Source organism: Protopterus annectens, chromosome 7.part0 (genome assembly GCF_019279795.1).
Source record: "Protopterus annectens isolate FY-2018-M chromosome 7.part0, PAN1.0, whole genome shotgun sequence".
Taxonomy (NCBI): Eukaryota; Metazoa; Chordata; order Ceratodontiformes; family Protopteridae; genus Protopterus; species Protopterus annectens.
In genome coordinates this window covers 1,630,905,293-1,630,918,261 of record NC_056739.1, presented here as the reverse complement: position 1 = coordinate 1,630,918,261, position 12,969 = coordinate 1,630,905,293, and the positions used below count along the sequence as shown (strand labels likewise).

At 40.0% G+C, this 12,969-nt stretch overlaps 1 protein-coding gene across 1 annotated transcript in view; it reads left to right on the top strand.

The window, feature by feature from the left end:
* Window positions 1-12,969, top strand: part of BSN (bassoon presynaptic cytomatrix protein) — a 2,988,702-nt gene that overhangs the window by 2,874,886 nt on the left and 100,847 nt on the right. The window lies entirely within an intron of this gene.

The following is a 12,969-nucleotide window of genomic DNA, read 5'->3' as shown; positions in this document are numbered from 1 at the left end:
GCAGAACAGAAAACAATCCTAAAAAGAAATTGTAATGGAGCACTAGGAGTAAATGCAATAGCTTGTACAGATAAAGCAACTTTTAACAAACAGTTAACTGAACCCTATAAGCAGAGCAGAAGATAATTCTGCTTAAACTGTAATGTAGTACTAGAAGTAAAATGCAGTAGCTTGTACAGATAAAGCAACTTCAGCAAGCACAGTTAACTCTGCACTGACAGACAGTGCTTAGTAGCACTGAACATATCAATAAATAAAACCGTATGTCATACACAGTACCTTCTAAAGCCAGAGAGCACACAGGCAGGGGAGAGTAGAAGCTTCCATGTGGACTGCAGGGAAAGCTAGAAGGATTTTAAAAGATGGCACTACAGGAAGGAAGGCAAAGTTAAAGAGTCTGGGGGAGGGGTTGGAAAGAAAAGAAAGTGAAAGAAACAGATAAAGCAGCTTTCAGCAAACACACAGTTAACTAAGCCCTGTAAGCAGAACAGAAAACAAACATTCTTAAAAAAATGTAATGAGGCACTAGGAGTAATTGCAATAGATTGTACAGACGAAGCACCTTTTAACAAACACAGGTAAGTGAGCCCTATAAGTAGAGTAGAAGAAAATTCTGCTTAAACTGTAATGTAGTACTAGAAATAAAATGCAGTAGCTTGTACAGATAAAGAAACTTTTAGCAAGCACAGACAGACAGTGCTTGGTAGCAGTGTAAATGGCAATAAATAAAACAGTATGTCGTGCACAGTACCTTCTAAAGCCGGAGAGCACACAGGCAGAGCAGAGTAGAAGCTTCCATGTGGACTGCACAGAAAGCTAGAAGGATTTTAAAGATGGCACCACAGGAAGGAAGGCAAAGTTAAAGAGTCTGGGGGAGAGGTTGGAAAGAAAAGAAAGTGAAAGAAACTGGGAGGGGTTGGAATAGAGACTGGAGATGGATATCACAGTGGCCTAGCTGGTTGAAACCAGTACTGACAGGGTCAGGTCATCAGTGTGAAACACCATTGAAACAATTAGAAAGGAAGCAACTGTGAAAATCAGAGCTGAAGAGGGAATGAGAGCAAGCCAGAGATGGAAATATTGCAGATATAAGTTTAGAACAGGAGACAAAGGGAGCAGAAGATGTACTAGGGGTTAAACAGCACTCTAGAGTGTGGCTGGCAACATTAAACCTACATATACTGGAACTATTTAGAATTAAAACATTAAACTTAAAGCTATTGGTACTATTAGTTAAAACAGCAAGGAATGTGGTAGACTGCTGGCATTGTGTTGCCGCCTGGTGGCCAAAGTAAGTTACTACAACCAGGAAAAACTAACCTGTGTGTATGCTCATCTGCCCTGTAGTAATACTTTAAATAAGGAGCAGTTTACTATTTTAAAAGCAGATGGAGTGTGGATAAATTGCAATAGAAGGAACACCTACAGTTTAGAAAGCTGTGCATTTTAGTAACAATTGTCAAGTAAATGCCATCAAGGAGGAATCATAGCACTGAGCCTTGATATTTGCCACAAGTCGCCTTCTTGCTTTTTGCAACATCGCCTGCAGCCTGTATGGGTTTTGTCCTTCGGTCGGGTCTATATCACTGTGTTGAATCAACTAACTGTAGAATTCCTATTTGTCAAACTTAATCCATTGAAAACTAAATCCGTTGAATGTTCATTTAAGCAATTTTTTTCCCAGAAATAAAACTAGTGGGCCAACCTAGTGAACGTCACAAAAAACACATGATTTAAAACCCATCCAGGTGGGGGGGCTGCACCCTCCACCCCCCCTAACTAAATATACTAACTCTGAGATTGTACTACAGTGGGGAAAAAAGCAAATTCACGATGATGGACAACTAGTTTTTTTTTTTCCCCTGGGAAAAATTTGCATAAATGAACATTCGTTGGATTTAGCTTTCAATGGATTAAGATCGACAAATAGAGATTCAATGGTTAGTCACGTCAACAAAGTGATATAGATCCCCTTCAGTCAGTTTGCTGTCTGCCTTACTACATAAGGACCCATATTCAGCTCTTCTAGCTTCTTAACAGTACCATCATGGGGGATGGTGCCACATGTTTTTGCCAGATCTAGATATTCTCTGTAGACTGTGTAGCCTCTTTCTTACCTCTCTATGACCTTTTCAAAGAAGTTTACTATATTGAATAGACATGACATACACTTGACAAAAGTCGCACTGTTGATGTTATAGTATTGAAAGGCTTTTGATACTGTAGCTTAAGAAGTAAAAAATGACACATGCCACATTTTTGCAGATTAAGCTAGTAAAGTTAATAATGGGTCTATGGTTTCATTCTCTATGGTTGGACCCCCCCCCCCTTGTGCAGTGACATCACAACAGCCATTCTCCATGCTTCAGTGATCTACCCTGTGAGAAGGCTTAAATTAAACAAGTTCAAAGTCAAAGTCAACTTTATTGTCATTTAGAACTACACGTGTAGCCTAAACGAAATTTCGTGCATCAGCTCAATTCATGAGATTACAAAGGAAAGTGAAACAAGACATACAAACCGAGGAATAAACATAACTAACAAATCAGGAAAGAGATCTGCATATGGGGTTGCTATTAATTACACCTTCAGGTATACTCTCTGTGCCCATGGAAGTGGTATTTTTTTTTTTGTTTTTTAGATTGAATCAAAAAATGTTGATGTTGATCTTGGAGAGAGAGGTTAAGCGACTCAGGAATCTGGAATTTTGGTGGCAATTTATGGAATGAAGTTTGCACTAAATTTATGTGCCAGCATACAAACTATATTGTTAGACTTAAGAGTAGATAATGCCATTTTAGATTAGGTTAGAGCATTGTTAGCTGTTGCTTCTTCATTTCCTAATGTAATTAAAGAAGGATTTATAATTATCCATGATTTCAGGTACTAGTTTCAAACTGTGTTTTGCTTTGGTACCATGATGGTTATTTTTAGTTCTTTGCAAATCTTTTTGATATAGTCTTTAATGCAGGTAGAAATGAATTTCTTGTATGACTTAAGTAGACTTTCTCAGGTCTTTTAGTACAGCTTTTTATTGGAGATTTGTTTTGGACATGCTCTGCTGTTTTCAACATCAGCAATGTACAATGAAGTTTTATAAAAAACAGTGCAACCATTTTAAGAATCATATCTGTTTAAGAGGCAGGCTGCAAAGGTGGTTTATTGGTAAATAATATGAAAAGATTAGCAAACTTTTAAGCAAGGAATGTCAAGTGAGAATCCGAAACAAGATCAAGTGCAGGAAATACAACATTTTTGTATTGGCTTTGTAATTTCAATAAACACAGAACTGAATTCAAAAACATAGTCTGCACTATTCAGGGCAGATGAGCCCTAACATGTAGAAAAAAACAGTTAAAATAGAACTATATAGTAGTGCTTCAGAAATAATGTTGCCATGCCCAAAAATTATCAGGATACACATATATGAATAAGTAACACGGCAGGATTGAAAGTGCTACTGTAATTCAAACAAAGTAACAAAGATGTTTATTAATACTAAATTCAAATTGTCATAGAAATGTCACAACACGACAGAACTAATGAGTTCTTAAAGAACCATAGTTAGGACTCCCATCAGTGCTACAGTGTTAGCGATGCAGACAAAAAAAATGCTCCTTGCTATCTGTGCAATATGCCAATTTCATTACAAAATGGACAAGCCCCTCAAACTTGCCATTGAAAAATGCAAGGCCGTCAATGAACTCAAGACTAGAAATAAGTGTTAGGACCGCAGATAATTCAAAAGACAACCACAAGGCATTATTTAGCTATATTAGCAAGCTTTAAAGCAAACGATAATTCTTTAGGCCTTTCAAAAATTAAATATACCTGTTCCTTGAGTGCTGAAAACATATATGGGTGTCTGCTGAGAAGTGCCAAGTCCCACCTCCATCAGCTTTTCAGCCTGAGTCTCTGCACTGTTTGCATCCCTGAGGTGTGGAGAATATCTGCTGTTGTGCTTCTGCTGACACTGGGACTTCCAGGCTTATTAACATCATTAGTATTACATGGAACATATCATAGTTGCTTACATTATTTTATATAGGTTCATAAGTTCATTTATACTTCCAAGCGGAGTTTTGTGCATAACAATTTATATGGAAAACTGTATGTTTAAACTCATCCAGATTTTATTTATTTATTTTCTTTATTTAACCAGGAAATTCCAACTTGGAACAAAGCCAATTTTCAGCAGAGGCCCGGGGAGAAATGCTCTAGATACATGTCTTTGTAATATGGGAGGAAACCAGAGCAACCGGATGAAACCCACATGAATGCAGGGAGGACATGCAGACTCCCCACAGAAGGCACCCCAGCCGAGAATCAAACCAGAAAACCTCTTGTTCTGAGGTGCCAACGCTACCACTGCACCATCCAGATATAGTAGGATCTTAAAATCATATCAATTAGAAGGCATGTAATTCTAGAGATCACAGTATTTTGGCTTTATATCCCTGGTTACACACCAGCTAAGCTTCATAAAAGCCACATCATGCCTGCTCAATCCAGCTGAGTTCTTCAAAAGCGTTATTAAGACCATATATATAAGGACATGTAGTCTACAGTGTTTTCCTGGACCTTGTCAGGGCCTTCAACACTCTCTGCCATATTGGGAAAATTGACAAACTCTTGCAACTCAACATTAACCCATATGTAGATGCTGGCTAGCTGACTAATTATGAGACAGAAACCATACCTTTAAAAGGGTATTGCTCTAGACAGAAAATTCCAATAGTGATGTCCCACAGAGCTCTCCTCTGCTCTGGGCCTCCTCCTCTTTGGTATATACTTCTGTAACATGAAAACTGATATCAAGGAACTATGATTAATGAAGTTTGTTGATGGTTACGGACTACAATGGTTATCAAATCTCATTCTGATACACAGATTTGCCAGTAAGAACTGGACCAAACAAAAGCTTTGTGTGATATTCACAACCTTACCCTAAATGCAAGGAAATATAGCAGTTTCCTTAGGTAAATCTGACATTATTAATGCACAGCACATAGATACCTTTTCACTTAAATCTGACACAGACATCAAGGGTACCTTTTGATAACAAACTCTCTTTTGACCACCATATATCTGCCATGATAGAAAATCCTTCTATTTTGCACAACTTATAGCTTGTGGTATCTCCTCCAGGGGCTGGAATCTATATTTCCACTTTATTCCCTCTCCCATTAGGTTTGTCATTGAATAATGTGCTCACATTTGGCATGAAACCATCTAAGAACTTAAATCAGGTGAAGAGATCTCAATGTTTCCTTACAAAAAAGATCTCAGGTATCAGTACCCATAGTTAATCTGATAAACTGAAACCCTTAGCCTTTCTGTCAGTAATAACAGGCTCTTGAGGGGTGATCCCTGCTTAAACTCATGTGCTATGAGTAGTCCAACACTCTTCAATTCCTTCACCTAAATATAACAGTGGTAAAGCAAGCACTCATTCAGGAGATCTAAACCTATACTGCCACATCAGTACCAGATGGCGTAACAGCTACTTAACCCCTTGTATCTCCATTTCTGGAACAGACTGCTCTCACAGATGAAACCAAGTGTTTTCCTGGCAAATTTTAAAGCTATTCTGACTAAATGTGAAACTGTAAATGTTACCTGGGATATGTAGTGAAATTTTACTTATATGTAGGACAAATTTAATTACTGGGGAAATATTTTTAGTGGCTGGGTAAATTGGTTGATGTTCCTGTACAAAACATCAACAGCCTACAACCACCAAAATGCATTTCTACATATACCAAACACAGGGCAGGTATGTCATGCTGTTGCCACCAAGACAGTCATGCAGTTAAAATTCTGACACTCCGGCTACATAGTACCTGTGACATCCCCTCTCTGGGCCAGTAATCAAGGAGCCTGAATCCTTACCACTGACACTGGAGAGGGACATTCGCTTGGAACAAAAACGGATACACACAGTATTTCCAGATGCAGCTCTCTGCATCAAGCATGATTTTCCTTAAAGCCCACAGGGAACACATTCAGTCCCAGGGTATGGATCTCTCTCTCTCTCTCTCTCTCTCCAGGGCCCCAGCGAGACTCCCCACTGGCACAGCTGTAGAGTTGAGTGCTCAGCCAAGTGTCTAAGCTAAGTACTCCAGCACCCTCTCTTTGAAACCAGTGCTTCATGTCCTTGTTACAAGCAGCTGACACACACACACACACACACACACACACACACACACACACACACACACACACACACACACACACTCTTGGAGATTTGATTTGCACACACACACATACACACACACACACACACACACACACACACACACACACACACACACACACACACACACACCCCCCCACACACACACACACACACACCTGGGAAAGGCTGGCACAGATTTACTAGCTATTCCCCTTTTGACAATACTATAATGTAGTTACACTGCCACCAGACACTCCAAAGCCAGCTACTCTAAGGCTCTTACAAGGGTACCCAATTATACTGAGTGAAATTAATATTAATACAAATGACAGTGTCTGAGCCTCACAGTAAGACGTTGTCCTGTTTGATTCTCAGCTAGAGCGTCTTCTGTGTGGAGACATGCGTGAATGGGCATACCTTCATTGAAGGTTGTATGTCAGGGCCGGCAACTCGGCACGTAAAAATCTACTGCCAATCATTAGCGGACCGGAGTTCTGCTGTGGCGACCCCTAACCGGGAAAAGCCGAAAGACACAACAACAACAACAACAAATGACAGTGTCTGACAAATGCAGTAAGGCTTTTAGAAGTGGCCACAGAGTCACCAAATAGATACAAGTACTCTCAAAGGTTAAAATGTTATCTAAACAACCAGCCACAATGAAAGGTTTAAATATATTTAATAAATAATACAAGAACATGAAAATACTAAATATCTATTTACAATAAACACCAGAGTTTCAATCACAGGAAATATTAAAATAACATTGATGCATAGATTCACACAGATACAGAAAAACATTACCTAACTAGTCCCACTATATCTTCCTGACTCATTTAAAAAGTTACTATTCCCTGGTCACTTACTAGAGTAAGGCAAGATGAAGTAGATGAGGGGTCCTTTTTTGACAGGTTCCAAGAACAGACTGCTCTGAAACTTCTCTCTCATCTGGTATTAAAACATCATTTTTGCCCTATATTACAGAATGCCATCACATGCATCTGGCCATCTGACTTCTGGTACCCATGCTAACCCTGTTGCTAGAAACTCAACCAGAATTTAGCACATATTTGTTATCATACACACAGAGCTTTATTGAGATGTGCTATAGCATCTGGAAGCTATAAAACACATACACTTGTCCTACAGGAGCTAATAAATCATTCTCTGACACAGACATTTAGTCTCTGGCTGCAATCAGAACTGTAATATACAACCTTTATGGCCTAAATTAAGTAATTTAATTTCTTACTATTTTCCAAAGTTAGCTGGACTGAGATTTAACCTCTTCTCTTCCAGTATCCTCTGTTAAAACATATACATTTAATCAGTTACAGTACAGTCAGGACCCACTGTTGGTACATTTTTAACACAAGCAGCTTTACAAATACATTTTTCAATACAAGCATCTGTACAAATCAGTTTGATATACAAATGACATATAATTCTTTACAAAATTCCAGCTAGCTATGCTGGCATATGCTACGCATCCACTGCCCTACTTCTCCAGGCATAGCTGGCAGTACTTCACATCATCACAGTACCAACATGCATAGCACCACTACAATCCAACATATGACTCTTACATGCTATGATGGTGAAATGCATGCTAGCAGTTGTGGGTTATGAAGCCTATATGAGGTACAAATGAAAAGGTAGTCTGCAGGAATTTATAATGAGCACATTGCAAGTCTGCACGTTTTGGAACTGCGCTGCGTGCTCCTTTACAATAGCCTAGTTTTAATGGTATACAATGTACCTACCATGTCCACACATGCCACCCAGTGCAGCTGTGCACTAATATGTTAGGCTGTGTTGGCATACACTGCACTGTGATGAAGCACCACGTGAATGCTGCTTGCATTCAGATGTCAGTTTTTGTCCCTTACCCCTTGTAAATTCTACAGTGACAGGATGAATGGTGTTGCTTTGCAGGTATATGCTTAAACTTTAGTTTTTTTTACTCCTCGGTGCCTTGTATGTTATTGTGATATAGAGTACACAATTCTGCCTAATAATATACACACAGCCATCTGCACCTTGAGTGGCATTTATATATAGGGTGAACATTGTTCCTGTGCTGTGAACCTTATGCTCACTTCTCAGGCATGCTAAGCACTTTTCTAATAAAGGGCACACAGATCTGGAGTACTGTCTGCCTTAGTAACATTACTGAGTGTTCCTCCTGAGATATATGTTCTCTAGTGTAACACAGGACATACACTGGTGCACTTTTGTACCCTCAGGCATCATCAAAATAAGTAACACTAATTGTATTATTGAAAACAACAATGTACAGTGCTTGGTGTGCAATAGCAGATGTGCAGTATGGAAACAAATACTTGTCTTTTTCTAAACTGCACTGTTCCTGATTCATAGTTCGTCAGTTTTCACACATTTTATACACACTGTGGACAGGGCATTGAATCCAGCCACTTGTTTTTATAAGTAAATACTAGGCTTTCAGTCTGCATAATATTACAGGCCTTAGCTAATGCTTTCAGTCTGCAAACTATTTAGGCTTAGCTAATAACCAAAGGTGAGAATCAAATCCTATACTTTGTATCTTTGAGGTAAAGATCATAACCATTATGCCAAACCTACTCCCCATTTTTCTTCTTTAAACTGTATTTGTGTAGATGGATGTATAAACACATCTAGTTTCACAGTTCAGAAATAAATGCTAGCCTATCAGTCTGTAGACTCATACAAGCCATACCAGTATCTTGAGGTCAGAATCAAACCCTGTATGTGGTATCTGTGAGGTAAAGACCTTAACCATTACGCCAACCTCTTCCATTTTCTTTTTTTTTTAATACTGCTGTAATGAAAGCACTCTAACTGTTATATAACTTGTCTTGTTGGCTTCTCAGCTTTTTGGCCAGCATCTAAGAAATAGAATATAATTTATAATCACATAACAGGAAACACGTCAATATGCTAAGTCATGATTGCATCATAAATATGTAATTTGCGTTTTCTTAAACTTGATCACAGTAAGCCTTCCTCAAGACACAGAAAAGATCTCAGGCCACTGCTTACAAAAAAAGTATACAAATTTATCATTTTTGAGAATAGCATACAGACACATACAAACACATATACACATCCACATCCACACACACACACACACACACACACACACACGCACACGATACCTGCACAAATTGAAGCACATGCATGTACTCACACAGGCAAACTAACCACACACTCCCATACACACACAATCACTACTGCTTATGTGGATCAGCAGTCAGCAGGCTGCATGGAGTAAAGCTGTTCTGATTTTCCTGTCCAGAATCCTCCAACAGAAATCTTGAGGTCTACGCTGGTAGTAGCAGCAGATATTTATGAGTGTGTGACAGATGTTCAAAGTATCAAAAGTTTGAACTTTAAGTCATACAAACATTTCAAATCACAGATTCAAATGCACAATACTTTGAATCACAAGTTTCAAAGCAAAACAAAAAATACTTTTTTTGTAGGGGGACAAGCCACTCTGCAATCCCCATATCCCTTGCTAATTCTATATACCAACTCAGTGATACTAGTACTGTGGGGAAAGGGTAAATTCCCCATAAACTCACTGTACCACAATCTTGCACATAAAAAGCTGATAGGTTTGATCAGCAGATTTTCAATCAGCTGTATCGGGATTTTTAAAGTTTGACAAGTTGACTTGTCAGTGGGTTAAATGTAACTCATATATTTATATACATTTACCTATTTCCTACACTGGTCTTTAGAGTAACTTAGGTTCATAGATTAGTACTAAGCTAACTGCCTTTGTGAGCCATTTTAAGTGTAGCCAATTATCCCTTGTGAGAATCGAACCCTGCACCTTGTGTTTGTAAGGCAAACACCTTAACCATTAGGCCACCCTCCCAACTTGTCTAGAACTTTTGCACTTGCAAGTATCCTAAATCAGAAGTGCACTTTACTTATGGCCTTTGTTAGCATAGTCGCCATCTCCAGCTGCCACTTTTGCATGTGGAGCCTAAGCAGTCATTACTTTGGAGTGCAGGGCTGTGACACTAGACAACTTACTGTCTATGAATCAGACCATAGCTATATGTAGCATGCTTAATAATGTCTATAAGTGTATGTGGATTGCTTAATAATGTCTATAACTATATGTGGCATGCTTAATAATGTCTATAAGTATACATGGAATGCTTAATAATGTCTATAACTATATGTGGCATGCTTAATAATCTTTATAACTATACATGGCACACTTAATAGTTAACATCTAATGAACTATTGACGTGACATATTGTCGTAGTGTAATTCTATTCAACACAATATGTTTGTCTGCTTGATGCAGTTAAGAATTTTGTATTTTTTACTAGATAAATTGTTTAATAGGTTATGAAAATTAGTATGTCAAATAACACTTTATTCATGTATGAAAAAGAGTGATGATAATATCAGTTCTAGGAGCCAAATTAGTTTCGATCAAGATACGAAACTGAGTCAACAGGAGGTAGAATTTTAAGGAACACTGCAGTACAAATATAAAGAAACGTACATCTTAAATCAAATCCTAAGCTTCTCTGTAGTCCGAATATGCCTGCTGTGCTATAATAAAATGAATATTTATAATTCTTTTTATTCTGTTTATTCCTGATGACAGATGTAGGTTTAATATGTTTATGAAACCAGTAAAGTGTATTAAAGTAAATTAACTCATTAAACTGATTTCAGTTTGAGCACCTCTGATTTGTGAATGAATGCAGCTGAGTAGACGTGATTTTGTTTGTCATCTAGCCTTCTGGGTTCCACAGTGTAATTGTTTTATATTAAAATTTTCTGTCTTCATTCAGCATGTTTTTTGGTTCTGAATGAGAACAGCAGTTCCTTCAGCTTTGTGGCAGACAAACTACAATAAATAAATACATTGTCTCTGGAAGGAAAAAAATACTCATTATCCAAACAGACAATAAGCTTGGTAAAATTTGTAAAGGCATGCATTTATTATGTGAATATTGTCAGGTAGCATTTCTAAATGTTTGTGAGGAATGCACCTATCTGTAAAGGCACAGAAGGGAAGTTTCAGTAGCCAACGCTTCAAACCCCAGCGATACATGCCTTAACACTGACAGCACCTTAGGTGTATAATGCTCCTTTGATTGAAGTGAAATTGAAAGCTCAATGTTAAGTTGTCATTCTCGCCTTCATTCTTGCTGGATGGGTTCGGAGCCGATCCTCGGCTCTGACTCGGCCTATACTATAGCTCGAGAGCTGTTTTTAACAGCTCGAGGCAGCCCTATGTCCCACAATACCATGCGCTAACTCCCCAGATCTCGTTTGCCGCTTCGCTGCGAGGTAGTCTGTTTTTACCGGCTCTGGTCAGTAAGTGCTTTTTTCATATATATATATATTCAGTATCAGTAGTTTTTACCAGTTACTTACCCTTCTTTAGGTCCCTTCTAACTGCCTTACCTTTCGGTAGCCCTTTTTCCCCTTCTTTAGTTAGTTTTTTATCTTGGGCTTACGGGCTTTTCCTTAGTTTTCTCCCACCCCTCTCAGTGTGTGTGTGGGTTTTTAGTCAGTTCCCTTTAACTTAAATAAGTGTGTGTGTGTGGACTGACTGTGTTCCCTTTCCTTTTTGTCAGGATGTCAAAGGACCCTAAGGTTTAGGGATTCAAGAAGTGTGACTCGTGCTGTCAGAAAATGTCTCTGACAGACGGTCACACTTCTTGTGTCTATTGCTTGGGGCCTTCACACCTGCAGGACTCTTGTTCCGTTTGTCACGGATTTAGTTCAAGAGTCCTGCAGGAAAGGTGTAACAAACTCATCCTAAGGGGCTTGTTAAAGCCTGATGACTCCCCGTCCAAGTCTGGCTCAGGGAAGTCATCAAAAACCGCCAAACCCTCGGCTCCAGCTTCTGAGCCGAGGGCTGGCGTTATCGAGACTGCTCCGACCTCAGTTCCGTCTGGCTCCGAGGTGAACAAATTGGTTTCTGCTCCGAAACCATCATCGGAGCTGACCCCAGCGTGCAAGCGCTCTAGGTCCCCTTCGCTAGAGTCTGTCAGATCGGCTCTGAGGTCCCCTCTCCTATTGGAGCGGAGTCATAGGACTCATTCATCGAGGTCATCCAGGCTCTCTGACCACGACATCGAGAGGGTGGTCAGTAGACTCATAAAATCTCAGGCGCTGGCCCAAATGCTCCAGAGCCCATCTCACCAGACTGTGGCTCCTTCGATACAGTTATCCATTCCTCCTCCGACTCATCTCTCGAGTTCAGAGCCGAAGTTTGTCGGAACCGTGACCTTGCCCACGTCGGAGCCGATACTTCCTCCTTCGGCTCTGGTGTCGTCAGCTCTGACCTCTTCATTGGTTCCGTCCGTGGAGAGGTCCGGGCGCCGAGACTCCATTGTTGGCTCCAAGGGGGCGAGTGGCATCGGACCCTTGTCCAACCCCGCTCTCCCTCTCGGAGCTTCGGCTGTGGTTAGTTCGGCCCCGACATCATTCTCGGAGCCTTCTCTGTCGGTGCCGGGGGTGGTTCCGGTCTCTTCGGAGCCGGGGCTACCTTTGGTATCTGATAGGGGAGCCTTCGAGGTGATGAGGAGCGTGTTGGACCCAGTGTCCACTCCAAGGTTAAGTTCTGTGGCTCCTCCCTCTGTAGTGCCTGTTACGGTCTCTGGCCATCCTCCTACACCCGACAGCAGAGATCCAAAGCATAGGGTACCCACTTTGGGTGTCTCCTCCTCTTCTGAGGGCTCCCCTGAAGTTTCAGGGGAACCCCCTAGGAAAAGAAAGTGCAAGAGGAAACGCATAGACTCCCC